A 19,217-nucleotide genomic window follows, 5' to 3' on the forward strand; every position below is an offset into this window, starting at 1 on the left:
ACCGCTATGCTTGCCCACGGAACTTCATTTTTTCCTTGTCTAGTTTTTCTTTTGCTTTCACCAGTCAGGTGTTGAGTAAAATATTTGGAAATTCATCTTGATGCTGTAGGTAATCCACGTATAGATTATTGTGTGCACTTCTGGTCACCAACTACAGGAAGGAAGTGAAGGCTTTGGGGAGGATGCAGAAGAGGTTCACTCGGAAGAGGTGTGGAGGGTTAACACCTTCAAGTTCCTGAGCATCGACAGTATATTTTAGAAGACCTCTCATATCGAGACAACTGCAAAGATGGCATTCCTCATAAGGAACTCCTCATAAGTCAAAGAAAGATTCAGGGCTTTGGTCCCTTGGACTTTTTGTTCAACACATATATGTTAGTGAATATTCATATTCTGCTGACATAATTGCAATATCAATGGGGACACCTAGTGAGAATATTCTTCACAGGACCAACTTTTCTGGTCACATATTCTGTGTTGTAATATTTTATGCTTAGTAAGAAGGCGAATGATTGCACACTTTTAGCACTTTTTTAAAAAGAGTTTAATTATAAAAATGCGATGTGCTTAAGATAAGCCCATATGGGAGATAGGAAAGGAACAGAAAAATCTTTCATCGTCATTTGTAAACATGCGTGAAGAGAGACATTTCTGTAATCTGGTATCATATTTCGATCAAATTAAACTACCCAGATCCATGGGAAGTCCTTCCAGCAACAGGCCTGAGGTGTAATGCCTTTCTTATTATGGTTCTCAAATTTTATTTGAGTACTTTCTGTGTCATTGGAAGTTGGCTCAAAGCATATTTCTATCCTCTCAGTACAAAGAATCCTTGGATGTTGTCCAAATCTACCCTGTTAGACAACTTTTTCACAATACTCGTTACAGTTAACACAATTAATGTAAGGTATTGGCTGGCGCAATGTAACTTCTTGCACCAGTTATACCTCGCTCCACAAAAGTTTACATAAATTCAAATCGGAAATATCAGACCAATGTTTTCGATGTGGTCAAGAAATAGGTACTTTCTTGCATTCAACCTGGTCATGCCCTAAAATGAGACCTTCCCTTCCCGGGAAGATATAGGTCATCTCTTGGAAAACAAATTACTGGAATTCGATACCCTCAGGCACCTGAATTATTGTTATTCGGGCATTTAAAAGGCGTAAGACCTAAAATGAGGCTGTCAAAATCGCAATTAAAATTCATTAAGCTTGCTTTAGCAGTGGCCAGGAAATGCATAGCAGGTACTTGGAAACTTGATTCCCAACTAGGTTTAGCCCAGTGGAAGATAGAAATGTGTTCCCCTAGAGAAGATCACCTAGAACCTCTGAAACAGGTATGATGTAATTTAAAGAATATGGAATTCATACCTAAGGAACATCAGGGTAAATCATTAATGATTCCCGCTCCCCCCTCCCCCCCACCAGTGCTTGCAGTGCCAAGGACCCGAGATAAGTCAGGTTATTTGTCCCTTGATGGGAGTCGGGTTTATCCAAGGTGAAGCCAATCTTTTCTTTTTCTTATTCTTGCTCTTTTCTTACTTTTTCTTCTTGTTTCTTGGGGTTGGGAGGGCTCCTCTTATTTTGTTTTTCGTTCTCTCTATTACCTTTTTTTTAAAAAAGAAAAAACATTCATTTCCAGCAATAAATAATGTAAAATGTGATTTTGAGATTATAACTTTCCTTAAAACATTTTTTTTTCTTTTATTCCTTTTCTTAATCTGCATATTGCTGGCAAGGCCAGCATTAATTGTTCATCCCTAATTTTCCTTAGGAAGGTGGTGCTGAACCATGGCAGTCTGACTGACAAAGGAGCTTCCAAAAGGCCTTTTCACACTGTGGGTGAGTGGTTACCCTACTTGGGCCCAGGTGAAATTCCTGGGAAGGCAGGACCTCCCAGGCTTTTCACACCATGATCCAAATTTTCTGTAATTTGCCCTCCCCGGCAATTTGATGGGGGGTGACCCACCTCCAGTGGCACATTATGCACTCACAGGAGGTCCTACCAGAAGTCAGATCACACCATAATGGAGGACAAGACTGAATTAAAGACAGTGACAGTTCCCACTGAAGTGATTACACAATGATGTGGCATGCAATCGGTGATGCTGCACACAAGCCCTGACGTCATGACACTTCCCTTGCTCAGTCATTTGCTGATTCAGACCACAGGGAAGGTGTGGTCTGGGTAATTTTCCTGGGCTGACATTTTCACACCGCCATTTCACGGGAGGGTTCCTGGGAAAATTTCCCGGAATCCACATTTTACACAGCGGTGTGAAAAGGCCTACAGTCTCAGATGGTAGGGAACACCAGAGTTTTAACCAGTGATAAGGAAAAGTTAGAATGCTGTGCAATGTGGAAGGGAACCTGGAGGTGTTGACAGTCCTATGCGCCTACTGCCCCTTTCCTTTTCCTTCTCCGGGGTGGTCAGCATGGGTTCGCACTATGCCAGGTCAGCAACCACAGTGTATTTTGTGGATGATGCACTCTGCAGACACTAGACCATTAGTGGAGGGAACGAATGTTCAAAATGGCATTCAAAGCTTGCAAAGAGATCTTCTTTTACAATATTTGTATTAAGTTTTTATATAACAATATGTACATAAGAAAAAAGATTGGCAGGCAAACAAAGTAAGCAAACTCATTAACAGAATTTTTTTTGCCTTATGCAACATTTTTGATTCAAGGATATATTGAAAAAAAGAAGAAAAAAAATGAAAAGGGAGGAAAAAAATTAAAATTACGATATATATATATATATATATAATCCAAATCCAAAGTTGCATGGCCATATAAAGAAAGAGCACAGTACTTGTAAAAATAAGAAGCAATACAAATCCACTGGAATCACAAATTGCATCATTATTATTCCCATTAAAGATTATGAAAGTCATTCAAAAAACGGAGCCCCAAAGATTAGAAAACTTTACTTTTAGAACACTTGTTGAACTTCTTATTTTCTCCAAAGTTCAATCTGACATCAAATCATGTAACCGTCGATGGTGAGTGGGCGGGACGGCATCTTTCCATCTGATCAAAATTGCACATCTCGCAGTAAGAGAAGCAAAGGCCAATACATGACGTTGAGATGAAGATCATTTTTGCAGAGGGATCTGGACCAACTGGAAAAATAGTCTGAAAAATGGCAGATGGAGTTTAATGCCAACAAGCGTGAGATGTTGCATTTTGGAGGGACAAACCAAGGTAGGACATTCACAGTAAATGGTAGGGCATTGATGAGTGTGGTAGATCAGAGGGATCTAGGAATATAGATACATATTTCCCTGAAAGTGTCATCACAGGTGGACAGGGTTGTAAAGAGAGCTTTTGGTATATTGGCCTTAATAAATCAAAGTATTGAGTACAGGAGTTGGGATGTTAAGGTAAAGTTGTACAAGATATTGGTGAGGCCAAATTTGGAGTATTGTGTGCTGTTTTGGTCACCTAACTACAGGAAAGATATTAATAAGATAGAAATAGTGCAGAGAAGATTTACTAGGATGTTGCCTGGTCTTTAGGAACTGAGTTGCAGGGAAAGGTTAAACAGGTTAGGACTTTATTTCCTGGAGCGTAGAAAAATGAGAGGAGATTTGATAGAGGTATTTAAAATGATGAGAGGTATAGACAGAGTAAATGCAGGTAGGCTTTTTCCACTGAGGATAGTTGAGATACAAACCAGAGGACGTGGGCTAAAGGTGAAAGGGGAGATGTTTAGGGGGAACTTCTTCACACAGAGACTGGTGGGAGTGTGAAATGAGCTGCCAACTGAAGTGGTGAATACCGGCTCAATTTTAACATTTATGAAAAATTTGGACAGGTACATGGATGGAAAGGGTGTGAAGGGTTATGGACTGGGTGGGACTCAGCAGAATAACAGACCGAAGGGCTGAGGGACCTTTTTTCTGGGCTGTAATGTTCTATGGTGGATGGGATGTTAATCAAGTGGGCTCATTTGTCCTGGATGGAACAACAATGGCTGCAGCAACTACCATAATCATGCATCAGTCCTGCGTCACAAAAAACCTGACAGTCCTTTCCAAGTGGTGAAGAAGACACATGGTTAGGGAGCCAGATGTACAGTCCAGAGGTTGAAATTTCAAATCCCACGTATGCCATGTTGTGAAATTGAATTCATTCAAACTAATGATCCCTGGATTTGAGAAAGATCCACAAGATTGAATTCAAATACCTTCAGGATTAGGCAATAAATACAATTTTCCTCGTAATACCTACAATGTCAGGTTAAAGAATGCAGGTTTATTTCAGGCATTGGATAAAAGAATTCGTGGGGGGAGGTGGAGGAGACTGAATCAAAAGGGTGACATTATGAATCTTTATGATAGGAGGGGGAAAAGGTGGTGAAGATGAATGAACTCTTAATTAGCTCCTCAATTTTAGATCATAAAGACGTCACCAGTAAAAGTTTGCTGAAGCTGGAAATCTGAAATAAAATAGAAATTACAAGTATTTGGTAGGTCTGGGAGCATCCATGGAGAGAGAAAGAATGACTGTTTCAGGTGAAATAGCTACATTGGAACTCAATGATAAAAAGGGTCCTCTGTCTATCAAACAGATTGTTTTAGGAGAGAGACTTGAACTCACTACCCTTTGATTTCAAAGGAAGAATGGTCCTAACTCAAACACAGATGACCCCAAGAATTTACATTTACTGCTAACACGCCCAGTACCCAAATCCTTAGGCACTAGGATGTTGACTGCCTTTCAATTATTGCTATGTATTTGCCAAATAATCAGTTCCACCACCATTACTGTACAACAGTAAAGTTCAAAACATAACATCCATTCTACTGTCTGCAGTCATTACTCTGGAGCCAATTCTCAATACTAAGGTTTGAATAACTCTGCTTCTGCCTTCCATTGTTAGAAATATCAATTAAGATCACACATATTTGGCAACACCAATGCCATCACCCACACACAGAGTGCAGTTGTTGAAGCCCAGAGGCCAAGATATTACAGGGAACCAATGTGGTTGTGAAAGAGGGGGCAATTAGTGTTGGCTGGGGAAGTGGAGGTATAGGAGAGCACAGTGTAAAAACTGGAGCCAAATCTTTCAGGAATTGGAAAACTATTCTCCTATTCTCCAAATAACAACTGACTTTAGTACAATTCTATAGTTTCCATCTCAACTTGATAGATTTCAAATTTCCAAAGGTAGCGAAGAATGCTGGATATTTAGAATAAAGCTGTAGATCAGCCTTAATCTCACAGAAAGGCAACACAGGCTCACAGGACTAAATGGTTCTCCTCCCATGTTCCTTTTTACCTTGTGAGATTAAGGTCACATGCTTGTGGAATGAGATCACAGATCTAATGATTGAGGATTGAAGGGCTAATTAGCCCACTCGTATCCCTGGAATTATGAGGCATTACCATGTAGGGGAGGAGGCCAAAAATAGATAGCAGAAGAACAAAATATTTCAGGCTTCTGAGGAGACATCATGCAACACAGTGAGTTTTGGACTGCTCTTGCCAAGCTTGGCTTCAGTCTGTGCAGTAATTCGCTTACCTTCCATTGTTTACAAAATGATGTCCAACAGCCTTGAGACTCAGTAACCTACTTGTCTGTCCACTAGTCACAAGGGTTTCATTTACTGTAGTTCCATAAGCAGTGAGGAGGAATACCTTTCTTACAAAACAAAGCTATCCTTCAAATGAACCAGTTTATCCTTAGTTGTGGTGCCCAAGATAAAGCTGATATTAACAGCGTTAACTGCTCTAAAGGTAGAATCAGAATTTATTGTCATGAACAAGTCACAAAATTCATTGTTTTGCAGCAGCGTCACGGGGCAAACGTTTCTATAAACCATCTTACACCAATAAATAAAAACAGTGCACGAAAAATCAAAGTAAGGCAGTGTCTGTGGTTAATTGATCATTCAGGCAGCAGGGAAGAAGCTGTCCTTGTACCTCTGAGTGCTCACCTTTAGGCTCCTGTACCTTTTCCCCGATGGTAGCAGAGTGAAGAGGACGTGGCCTGGGTGGTGGGGGGATCCTTTATAACTGTCAAGATGTAGGAAATGTCAACTGATTTATGATTATAATTAATGCAAATGGGTGAGACAGTGCAATTATACATGTTTACCAAAGACAGCCAGTTGCCATCTTTCCAGGATTTTAAAATCAATTTTTTCAACATAGAACATGGAATATTATGGCACAGTACAGGCCCTTCAGCATATGATGTTGTGCCCACTTATATAAACATACACAACAATCTAAACTTTCCCTACCTCAGCCCGTAACCCTCTATTTTTCTTACATCCATGTGTTTGTCTCAGAGTCTTTTCAATATCCAAATTGAACCAGCCTCCTCTGGCAATGAATTCCAGGCACCCTGTGTAAAAAACTTGCACCTGATGTTCCCCCTAAACTTTCTTACCCTTTCCTTGTGGTATTTGCTACTCATCTATGCCTCTCATAATCGTGAAGACCTCTATTAAGGTCACCTTTCATCCTTTTTCGATCCAAAGAGAAAAGCCCTAGCTCTATTGACCTTGTCCTCTTAATACACATTCTCCAATGCACGCAACATCCTGGTAAATCTCCTCTGCACCTTCGCCATAGTCTCCACATCCTTCCTGTAATGAGGTGACCCGAACTGATTGTGGGAGGATGCTGAGATATTTTGCCTTGGATAATGAGAAGGGGTGCTCTGTGGACAAGGGTTGCACTTTGGGAGCAGCAGGTGGTACGTCTGAGTAATCTGCCTGATGGTAGTGATGGGGAATTCTCAGGACATCGCAAGAGGTGAGAACAATATGGGTGTTCTCTCATGGCGACGAAGGAATGTTGGCATTAAGGGAGGCTGGGATTGGTGTTGTGGTACAGGTACACCCTAACTCGTGACCTATGTGACTTACGTCCATCCACACATACAACCAAAATTTTTTTTTAATATAAAGAAAAATATATAAAATTTACGTGGTTTATGTTGTATTTGACAAACTATAGCAGGGATACAGGCCATGTAAGAGCCAAACTGTGCGTACTTATTCTAATAAATTGTAATACCTCCACCCTCTAGCTCCTTGTGGATGGGAGTGGAATCTCCGCTGAGATCTGATTGTGAGGACTGAGAATCTGTTGCCTCCATTTTGAATAAACCTGTGTGTTTATCTCTGTGTGAATATACTACACATTTGGTGATGAGGATGGGATCCTGTTTTCAAAATTTAGCATGCCTGATTAGTCATGCAAAGGATACCAGGAATGGTATTTTGAATGTTTTTGAACAGCTAGAAGCTGGAAGATTTGTTTTCCAAATTTTGAAAACACCTAGTGAGACAGAGCCAGGCCCAGATCCCAGGATGGCCATACCTAGTGGGTTCATCGGGAGACTCGGCGAGTTTCGGCAAAACCAGGAGACATTCACCACTTATGTGTTAAGGTTAGATATGAACTGTGCTGTAAATTATATTGTTGAATTAGAGGGCTCTAACCCAGAGACATTACAGGAAAATTAAGCCATTAAGTCCAGAAAAAGGCCTATGTTTCTGACTGAAGTGGGACCTGCTGTTTATGAGATGTTGAAAAAATTGTTAGCTCCTGCAAAACAAAAAGATACGTGTGACAGAGCATATAGAGTACATAGATATGTTTTGGGAGATAAATTGGGAAAAGTTTGTTAGAGTAGGTTACATACAAACACTTTCAAACAGATCGTATTTGAAATACTGGAGGTCTTCCCCAATGCTAGACATATCAGGGCCTCAAAAGCTTTTGCAAGAGCTTTGAAGAGTGCTCAAGAGACTTCACTAATGGATTGTTGTTTACAAAAGGCAACAGATGAAAGAGCTTGTTGGAGCTGCATATTGTCTGGAGGAGACCTTGCTGTTGTAAGAGGGTCATGATGTTTTGCAAGCAGAGGGAGTCAAACAGGCTTTTTCTCTCAGAGAGTGAGAGAGTGAGAGAGAGAGAGAGAGAGAGAGAGAGAGAGAGACACACACACAGATATCACCTGACAGTGTTACAGCCAGCAGAAGCAGCTGGGACTAGAACAGGACAAACTGGCAAGCTTATGGAAAGCCCAGTTATAAGACGGCCTGGTCAAAGCCCTTGTGGTTCATGCAAGAGGAAAGGACTGACTGTCTAGTGATTCACTTGGAATAAGCGAAACAGAAAGGAATTCTGTGGTGACCTGAAAGAAAGAGGTTATTATCTGGAGAACCCTGAATGGGCAGCAAGACACTGAAGTGGCCGATTAAAAAGGAACAACAAATCTCTCTCTGAAAACCAACAAGAATTTTCCTGAGTGGTAACCATTTACCTTTCAAGCACCAAAGCCTGGTGAACTTTATAAATGTTAAATTCTGTGCACAGCATAAGAATTGACTGCAACCAGTGAACTTGGAGGAATGAGAAGTGAGATTGGACTGTGAACCAAAGAACTTTTCTGAACTTACACACACATTACATACACATGCACTTAGAATTAGAAGGGGGTTAGTTAAGTTAGTTAAGTCAATAGAGATAAGTTAAAGTTTGATTCTATTTTCATGTTTAAAGATAATTAAAAGCAACTTTTGTTTAAGTAACCATTTGTCTTGGTGAATATCTATTGCTGCTGGGTTTTGGGGTCCTCTGGGCTCATAACATACGGCATTGAAAGACATTCTTACAAAGCCAACTGAACATTATGACTCCAAGCCATTGGAAATAACTGAGAGCTATAGGTTCAGTACTCGATGTCAACTGCCAGAAGAGGATATAAGTAACTTTATTGTTGCAATAAAGAGGCTGTCCATACATTGTAATTTTGGCCTTTTTCAAGATCGTGCCTTACAAGATCACTTTGTATGTTGTCTGAGAAAGTGAGAGGATTCGAAGTAAGTTAAAATCTATGACCAATCTAACATTTGACTTAGCCTGTTCCACGGCTTTGTCCATAGACCTCACAGAGAAGGGTTCCCAGGAGGTGAGAACGAGTCAATGTCAACCAACAGGCTTCAGTCTAGCAAGCCGATGCACCCAGAGTCAGCAAAGAACGAGTGTTGCCAGTCACGGAAAAGCAGCAAAATGATGATGCTAGCATGTTACAGATGTTATGGAGCTCATGTGGTAAAGTTATGTCCTTTCTTAAGTGCAGAATGCTATGCTTGTCACAAAATTGGGTCACCTGGCGAAGGCCTGTCGCCAGGCAAAAAAGGCCAAGGGAACAGCAACGACGGAGGGAAGAAACCAGAGGAACCAGGGGAAAACCCATGTAGACACGGAGAGAATGTACAGACTCATTACAGAACAGCGCCGGATTCGAACCCGGGTTGCTGGCGCTGTAACAGCGTTGCGCTAACTGCTATGCTAACTGTGCCACCTGTTTGCAGTAAAAAAAACTCTCAAATGTGTTTTCATGATAATCGAACATAATAGCCACATGAATACCTTAACGTTAATCTGGGTGTGTTGTTAATAGTGAGGACAAGACATTTAGAGACAAAAAGCGATGTGGCCTGGATTCACCATAGATTGGACCAAATAGATATCTAAAGTGCAGAATTTATTAGAGTATGTTTTTTTCAAAGTTTCTTCTCAAATATAAACATTTTAATCTAAAACAACAAATCTAAAGCACAGAATCTAAAGCAGGGGTTCTCAACCTTTTTCTTTCCACTCACATCCCACTTTAAATAATCCCTAAGCCATCGGTGCTCTGTGATTAGTCAGGGTTTCCTTCAAGTGATGTGTGAGTGGGAAGGGAATGTTGAAAACCAATACTCTAGGCCCAATTGTTATCTGTGCACTTAACAAGTGAAACATGAAGGTCTGCGAAAGTTGATAGTTTGAAAGAAAGCTCAGGTAAAGATATATGTTGGCTATGTGGCCACTGGAATCGCAGTGGACACAATGAAATAACCATCAAGGCATTTTTTTAGAGTGAATCAAACGGATTTACTCTTCAACCTTTTAAAGACCCGAATCATGCGCTCAACACACACTGATGTCATCACGCTCTGACGCTCCAGAGCCAGTTCGATGCCTTCTGGGAGTTGTAGTGCCGTCATAGTGCCCTCCCCCCCAACCCAGACCCCAGAAAGGTTTGTCTGTCTTTTAGGTGGTCAACCTCTGCGATGGACTGTTGGCTGCTGCAGTGGGGAAGACTTGTCCACGTGAGCTGGTTTAAACCTGTCAATAGTGAAAGACTGTGACTTCCCTCCAATGTCCAAAATACAGGTCGACCTAGTTTGTCTGAGTATCCTATAAGGTCCTTCATAGGGCGTCTGTAAAGGTTGACCAGATGGTCCCCTTTGTACGAAGACATATTCGCAGTTTTTGCGGTCTTCAGGCACAAAGGAAGAGTGTTCTCTATGTGACGAATGTGGTATAGGGGTCAATTTTCCAACTGTTCTCCCTTAACCTGCTCAACAGTTCCTTAGGATCATCTCTGGAATTGGAATGGAAGGGGATGAACTCCCCTGGTGCGCTGTACATGAGCTCCGCAGATGAAGCTTCGACGTCTTCCTTTGGAGTTGTTCTAATGCCCGGAAATACCCAGGGCAGCTTATCAACCCAGTTCGGGTCCTCTAATTGAGCCATCAAGGCTGACTTGAGATGTTGATGAAATCTTTCCACCATTTCATTGGCCTGGGGATGATAGGCATTCATTCAAGCAAGCAAGACAAGGCAAGACAAGACAAGACAAGGCAAGACAAGGCTGTGCACAGCAAGGAAGTAAATTGTGGCCCTCTACCCTCTCCCAACCCATCAAGATGTAGTAGTTTGGCTGCCCTTTCCCGACGGGACATACCATATATCTGTAATAAAAGTGCTTTTAAAGTGTCATACTTGTTGGTATGTGATGGATCCTGTAGGAGTCGCTGACCCTCTGACGAGATGGTAATACCGAGTGGTGTCCAATTCGACTTGACAAAGGTGAAGTTGTGCTTCAGTCTGTTGGAACCACAGTTCAGGCTCAGCTGCCCAGAAAGGTGGTCACTTCACTGCAACGGCTGCTGAGTCCATGTTTGTCCAAAAATACGTTTTTAGATTTGTCGGGGCAACCAATTGTGGCCACTGGAATCACAGTGGGACACGACGAAATAGCCATACAAGGCTTTTCTAGAGTGAATCAAATGGATTTACTCTTCATCGCCCATGCAACCTTTTAAAAGCCAGAATCACGTCATCACACAATGACATCACATGGCCGGTTTGATGACTTCTGGGAGTTGTAGTGCCGCCATAGCGCCGCATCAGTTATATACTTTTACCTCCTAATGCTGTGAGACCTGCTGAGTTCCTCCAGCTTTTCTGTCTTTTTACCATGATAAGAATAATAAATTTCCAGGATCTGGTGTTTGGGGGCTGTTATTCGATTCATATTTACAATATATATAGGTGATCGTGTTTTGAGGGAGGGGGTAGATTCGTGGGGAGAACAAATTTTTATCCTTTTCTTTTCCTTTTTACTATTAAGACAAATAAATAAAGGGGGGCGGGGTTTAACTACAGATCATGGATCATATCACAGAACAATATGATCACATCAGAGAAGTATAAAATATCTTACAGAAGGGAATTTTACATGTATTATTTGTATAGTTTTTGTATTTAATATTAATTTTGGACAGTATGAGTTATGATTTAATTGTTTAATTATTAGAATAATAGAATTTGATGTCCTGAATGATATAGGTTATGTAATAATTACAGTTATGCTTCCAATTTACAATTGATAAGTGATATGATTAGATTTATGTTATCATTAGTTTACCTTGGGTAAAGGGTTTTTGTTAAACTCAATATTTTAAAAAGAAAGAATAATGAGTTTATTCTAATTGTTACAAGATCAAACCAGCAACCACAAAGAAGGCACATCACACAGGGGTAAAGATGAACAATTACTTTATTAACAAAAATTCACCTTCAAACTTTAATTCAAAATCCCTCCCCCCCCCCCCCCCCCCCACCCCCACCGTTTATAACAATCCCCACTGGTTACTAGGCAAATTTCTATAACAGTGTAAAACTAATAAATTCCCCAGCCTAAATATAACATATGTAATTAAAGTCTAAGTTATATTTCCATCCAGCCCACAGAAAAACTTAGACACAAGACTCACAAAACTTCGATCTCAACCAAAGCAAAGATCCTAAACAAAATTCAGTTTGTTTGGTAAACTAAAGCCAAAAGAGCTTTGAGAGAGAGAGAGAGAGAGAGAGAGAGAGAGAGAGAGAGAGAGAGAGAGAGAGAGAGAGAGAGAACACAAAATTCGAAGTTGTCTCGTGTTGCTTGTAGAGAGAGGAACAACTGGCCTGGTCCGGATCCTTCTGGCTGCCTTTGGAATGTTCATCCCTTTTAAAATCCCCAACATTCTAAACTGCCTCCCAGACGATGACTCATGCTCTGGGCCTCCTTCCACTCCACAGCACCACCCAGTGGTGGTTTGTCTTCCAAGTCCAGAAATTTCTAGATCATCTTCTGCACATGCCCAGTCTGTCTCCCACTCTCTCAGCAGTCCACCTTCACCTTGGCTCTCTAAGGCAAACTGTCACTTTCCAACACAAAACCACAACACATAGGCCAATACACAACACAGAACTCTGTTACATAATATACAATGCACTGTATACATATCCACCAAAACTCTTAGTTACTCTAAATAAACATGTCTCTAAATAAGAGGTAAAATACAGGATTCTGTTGACACCATGATTAAGAGAAAAAACACACAAATGCTGTAGCAAAGGTGAAGATACAGAACCAACGTTTCAGGCTTGAGCCCTTCCTCAAGGTCTGTAAATAAAGAAGATTATTTTGAATGCCTTATTGAATTTGTTAGTGACACTGTTACAGTGTCACCACCCCCTCCCCATTCTCCAGTTATCAACCTTATTAGTTTAGGCTCACCAATAGAACTCTGGTTCTTGTGCCTGAAATTATTGTTCCTTATCCCACTCTTGTGAGTTATTTCATTGCATTTGTTGGAATCTTAAGGTGCACACACATTTATTACTTCATAATGGTGAAGTATTTCAAATTTACCTCATTGTTTACAAAGCATAGCGACATTCTGAAGTTCCAAAATATGAACAAAATTCCCTCACACTTGGACCTTCTTGTCTCCTAGGGTGATCTTCTCCCTGCTCAGGTGACGAGGCAGTCTTCTGTCTGCTCTTAGTACAATTTCATTTCTTGTAAGTATTGCTTTCACGTTTTGGGTTTTGTCCATCTATTTGGAATGTTGATTTTTTTCTGCTCATTCTCCATCGTTGCACGTTCACATTTAGTGGGAAACAAAATAAATATTCTCGTCAAATAATAAGCTTGAGAAATGCTAGGTTGATTTAGTTAAGTAACATTAATCATGGGTAAATCGGGGTAAAGCCAGCAACATTTTGCTTTTCCACAGATCATTTATAGGTTGCAGAAGGGATTAAGACTGGCATCACTTTGATGCAGTTGTGTAAAATATTATGTCTAAATTAAAACTGTCACACAAATCCAGCAGCGGACATTTCCCATCCATTGTTTCCGATTGGGAGAGTGGGAAATACAAATGTGTAATTTAAGGGCTTGGGTTAGTGTTAACATGCGTAGCAAATAGATATGTTAATGTGGCTGAACAATCCTCAGGGCAATTCAAACTCATGGGAGTTAAAGTGTTACCCATGTTTCATGGGTTACAATTTTTTTATTGTGCAATTTTAAAAGAACAGCACTGCTGTGCTTACTTGTGTAACGATATGGTGTTTCAGAAACAAAAGGTATGTCACTGAAAATTACTAATTAAATCTCAGACAACAACAAAGCAGCAATTCTTATCACCATCAGCACCAGTAATGGAAAGCCATGACTACTTTAACATTGCAGCACCAGGAACTGTGCACGCAAATTTGCATAGATCTGAGAGGTTGGTCAAGCACATCATCTGTTAAGGTCCATGCAGATCCTCCATGGCTACCTGCAGGTAATATTGCCCATTCTCTTAACCAGCTAAAAAAACAACATATTAGGATCTTGCAAAATTACACTTTCCTTACCCAATATAATACTTTATGAGAGGTTTCTACAAAGACACATTTTGATCCTAGCGTTAAGGTTTCTAGATGGACATGTGAATATACAGGGAATAGAGGGATATCTATCATGTACCAGTAGAGAAGTTTTAGTTTAGTTTGAGCATCTGTGTATCCTTGCTTAGCCAAAATATCCTAGCAAATGATTTGAAGTGTTGTGCAACAGTCACTTCAAAGCACAAGATGAGAGGCAGCTTTTTCATAGAGGGAGATGGGTATGTGGAACAAGTGGTGGAGGTGGGTACAATTTCAGTGTTTAAAAGATATTTGGACTGGTACATCAATAGAAATGGCTTTGAGGTCTATGGGCTAAATACAGGCAAACAAGGCTGGCTCAGGGAGGCAACATGGTGACGATGAATCCCCACATAAATAGATGTGTTTTGCCCTCTCATTATGTTATGCAAGAATATCGGTGAAATTTGTCCATTCCTCAGATAGCTATCACAAGATTATTTGAAGGAGAGGACAGGGAGCCTAGCAAGGGCTTATGGAGTTATCCAGGCTACGTTAAGGAGCAGAGTGAAACATGAAAGTCTACAGATGCTGTGAATGTAGTAAAAACACACAGAAACACTGGAGGAACTCAGCTGGTCCAGCAGTGCCCAGAGGAGGTAAAGATATATTACTGACAGTAACGTTGGTAGTATATCTTTACCTCCTCTGGACGCTGTGAGACCAGCTGAGTCCTCCAATATTTCTGTATGTTTTTACTACATTAAGGAGCATGACATCAGAGAGCAACCAATGCTGATGCTTGATTCCCTTACAGCTTGATGCTTTTATATTAGCAATAGCATTAGACTCATACAGATGAGATGGAGGCTTATTATGGTGACAGTGAAGCAGGATTTCCTGAGAAAATGTACAGAGTGATGTCATGATAAGTCTGATCTCAGGAAAAGCAGTTGCCTGTGAGTTGAGATGTATTTTGAGATGTGGGGATGATCTCTCAAAGCTTTCTGTCTGGGAGCTGTCTGCCATTGAAAAATCATGCTGTTTGAAGAATCAAAAAGGATAGAGTTAAAAGTATTTGTTTGCAGCACATAGTTGCAAAGCCCTAAAGCCATGTATTTTCCCCCACAGGGTCCTAATGCATGGTCTAGGACCTGATCATGGATTGATAACGGTGTCTCAAATCAAAGGCGTTTGATATGTTAATCTCCTCCTTCAGGACAGGTCTGGGCAATTAATAATGATAAAGTGCAGTGCCCCGGCCAGACTGTCCTGTTTATAGGAATACCATGGCATTCAGTACAGAGATATTCCCAAGATCAAAATTTCCCACACCCACAATAAATTGTGCACATTCTTTCATTGCTGCTATTGTATTCCCATGCTCGCTATAACTTCCCACGCCCGCTATAAAGTATGCACATTCTTTCATTGCTGCTATTGTATTCCCATGCTCGTTATAACTTCCCACGCCCACTATAAAGTGTGCACGTTCTTTCATTGTTGCTATTGTATTCCCATGCTCGCTATAACTTCCCACGCCCGCTATAAAGTATGCACACTCTTTCATTGCTGCTATTGTATTCCCATGCTCGCTATAACTTCCCACGTCCACTATAAAGTGTGCACGTTCTTTCATTGCTGCTATTGTATTCCCATGCTCGCTATAACTTCCCGTGCCCACTATAAAATGTGCACGTTCTTTCATTGCTGCTATTGTATTCCCATGCTCGCTATAACTTCCTACGCCCGCTATAAAGTGTGCACGCTCTTTCATTGCTGCTATTGTATTCCCATGCTCGCTATAACTTCCCACGCCCACTATTTAATGTGCATATTCTTTCATTGCTGCTATTGTATTCCCATGCTTGCTATAACTTCCCACACCCGCTATAAAGTGTGCACGTTCTTTCATTGCTGCTATTGTATTCCCATGCTCGCTATAACTTCCCACGCCCGCTATAAAGTGTGCACATTCTTTCATTGCTGCTATTGTATTCCCATGCTCGCTATAACTTCCCACGCCCGCTATAAAGTGTGCACGTTCTTTCATTGCTGCTATTGTGTTCCCATGCTCGCTATAACTTCCCACACCCGCTATAAAGTGTGCACGTTCTTTCATTGCTGCTATTATATTCCCATGCTCGCTATAACTTCCCACACCCGCTATAAAGTGTGCACGTTCTTTCATTGCTGCTATTATATTCCCATGCTCGCTATAACTTCCTATGCCCACTATAAAGTGTGCACGTTCTTTCATTGCTGCTATTATATTCCCATGCTCGCTATAACTTCCCACACCCACTATAAAGTGTGCATGCTCTTTCATTGCTGCTATTGTATTCCCATGCTCGCTATAACTTCCCACACCCGCTATAAAGTGTGCACGTTCTTTCATTGCTGCTATTATATTCCCATGCCTGCTATAACTTCCCACACCCACTATAAAGTGTGCACGCTCTTTCATTGCTGCTATTGTATTCCCATGCTCGCTATAACTTCCCACACCCGCTATAAAGTGTGCACGCTCTTTCATTGCTGCTATTGTATTCCCATGCTCGCTATAACTTCCCACACCCGCTATAAAGTGTGCACGCTCTTTCATTGCTGCTATTGTATTCCCATGCTCGCTATAACTTCCCACACCCGCTATAAAGTGTGCACGCTCTTTCATTGCTGCTATTATATTCCCATGCTCGCTATAACTTCCTATGCCCACTATAAAGTGTGCACGCTCTTTCATTGTTGCTATTGTATTCCCATGCTCGCTATAACTTCCTATGCCCACTATAAAGTGTGCACGCTCTTTCATTGCTGCTATTGTATTCCCATGCCTGCTATAACTTCCCACACCCACTATAAAGTGTGCACGCTCTTTCATTGTTGCTATTGTATTCCCATGCTCGCTATAACTTCCTATGCCCACTATAAAGTGTGCACGCTCTTTCATTGCTGCTATTGTATTCCCATGCTCGCTATAACTTCCCACACCCGCTATAAAGTGTGCACATTCTTTCATTGTTGCTATTGTATTCCCATGCTCGCTATAACTTCCTATGCCCACTATAAAGTGTGCACGTTCTTTCATTGCTGCTATTATATTCTCATGCTCGCTATAACTTCCCACACCCGCTATAAAGTGTGCACATTCTTTCATTGCTGCTATTATATTCCCATGCTCGCTATAACTTCCTATGCCCATTATAAAGTGTGCACGTTCTTTCATTGCTGCTATTGTATTCCCATGCTCGCTATAACTTCCCACACCCACTATATAGTGTGCACGCTCTTTCATTGCTGCTATTATATTCCCACGCTCGCTATAATATTCCCACACTCGCTGTAAATTGCCAGTTCAACTTTCCCATGTCCACTATTAATTGTGCATGCTCTTTCAGCATGAAAAAATATTCTTGTACAGCACGCACACCCATATAACGTGCGGGGGGGAGGGGGGAAGGGTTGCCTGGCTTGTAAAATACAGTAAGCACTGTTATGATCACCGATACCTTGTATTGTTTTGACCTACCCATTTAATGATTGATGATTCATTTTATTGTTAATGTACCAGTAATTCAGCCAATGAATGCAACCAGCATCTAACTGGAAGTTAAGAAATAGTGTTGCATATGTTACAATAAAACATGTGCAATTAAAACCAACAACAACACTATTCTACAACGAACTGTTAAAAAGTACTGATTTTATAATTTGAGTCCAGTCCTTCTCAGTCCCGTGATTCAGTGTCCAACATCGTCACACCTTCTTAAAAAAAACCCTCTCCTTCAGCCTACTGGTGCATGGGTGAAAGCTCCTGTACAAACTGTTTGTGCAGTGAACTGGAAGAGTTCTTCAGTGGGCAATTTGAAGAATACTTGTAATTGGGAAGAACTGGCTGCTTCAGACCTTGACATTAGTCCAGGATGCAATGGGCTTAACAGTGAGGAATACCTTTTATATTTTTTTCATGGAGATACAGACAAACTGACTTATTCAATCTAATCTGCGATTCCAAGCCCATGTTGCAATATCAAACTGAAAGTGAGAACTGAACTTCAACCTGCTTTCTATGAGAATGAGTGCTCCTTCCAATTAACCTAAATAACTTCCTGGAAATTATTTATAGTTGTAGTGTCAAGTAGTATCAAGTGCCAGGACCTGATTGTTTAACGCTGTCTGAAGATCAGCGACTGAAGGTCGCTGAACCTTTCAAATTTGTGAATGGTTTGAGAATGAGGGTTCAGGAAAGGATTAATCCTATTGGGGTTAATGGGAGCCTTGCCAAGATCAAGCAGTATCTCACAACACATTAGAAAAATGTGCCTTGCAAGGAAGTTGAGTCAAGTGGCTTCTCAATCCAATCTTATTCCTTTTCCATCAGTACCTCCTGGTGAGATTGATCACCTTACTCCTCCCCGTATCTCAGCTGCCACTGTGTCCCTCCACCCTGTGCAATGGTCAAGATCATCTGATGGCCAAATTATACACGTCACAGGGGAACACAACACTGCAAGAGATGCCAGCCACTAAACGCTGCAGAGAATTGCTAGACAAGTGCTTATTGTTAGATTTTATCTTCCCTCTTGTATTTATTACCTCTCTTTTTAGTCTCATAGTCCATTGTGGTACTTTATCTCATAGTTGGTGCATCTTACAGTATGCACCAGCATGGCTACAGCAAGTAAGAATGTCAACACATCCAGTGGTGGATTAACCATTAGGCTGAGTAGGCTGAAGCCTAAGGGCCTGGAGGGTAAGGGGACCCAAGCCCCTAGGCTTCAGCGCCTCCTCAGTAAAGGGTAGGCACCTGGTCTCTACTTACTGCGCCTGCACAGGTGAAGCTGGCAGTGACTGTAGGCCAGAGTCAGCGTCGCGTCTTTGCTATGGTGATGCATGCAGTGGTTTCTGGGAGCTGGCGGTGGAGTGCCTGCGGCATGAAGATTTTGCGGTGACAGCAGCATGTGTGTGATCCTCCACCTTCCTACCAAACTATTGGATTTTTAGTGGCCAATTTGGTCAGAGAGGAATTAAAAATCTAATAGTTTGGTGGGAATGTGGTTTTATAGGGGGATGGAGTCGGCAACCTGTCCCTACCCAGAGGGAAAAGTGATAAGGACTTCTCCCTTCACAGTGGAATGGGGGATGGGAACCTCTCCCTGCCTAGCAGACAGGGGCAGAGGATGGGGACCTCCATGCCCAGCGGGAAGATGGATGGGGACC

At 41.3% G+C, this 19,217-nt stretch overlaps 1 protein-coding gene and 1 long non-coding RNA gene across 5 annotated transcripts in view; one reads left to right on the plus strand and one right to left on the minus strand.

Annotated features, from left to right (window-relative positions):
- LOC138747523 (thyroid hormone receptor alpha) overlaps positions 1 to 19,217 on the plus strand; it is a 471,266-nt gene that overhangs the window by 274,240 nt on the left and 177,809 nt on the right. For 3 of the 4 annotated variants that reach the window (XM_069906806.1, XM_069906805.1, XM_069906809.1), the window contains one exon: positions 13,094 to 13,160. The gene's annotated coding sequence lies outside the window, so the exon portion shown is untranslated. Of the gene's footprint in view, positions 1 to 1,776; positions 1,845 to 13,093; positions 13,161 to 19,217 lie in introns of all 4 variants that reach the window. The other variant, XM_069906808.1, reaches the window with a different exon arrangement.
- Positions 584 to 12,937, minus strand: LOC138747525 (uncharacterized). Its single transcript, XR_011347532.1, has 3 exons — positions 12,874 to 12,937; positions 5,951 to 6,029; positions 584 to 1,609 (listed from the first exon to the last, which is right to left on the minus strand). It is a non-coding gene; the product is annotated as an uncharacterized lncRNA (long non-coding RNA).

This window comes from Narcine bancroftii, chromosome 12 (assembly GCF_036971445.1).
Source record: "Narcine bancroftii isolate sNarBan1 chromosome 12, sNarBan1.hap1, whole genome shotgun sequence".
In the NCBI taxonomy this organism is placed as follows: Eukaryota; Metazoa; Chordata; class Chondrichthyes; order Torpediniformes; family Narcinidae; genus Narcine; species Narcine bancroftii.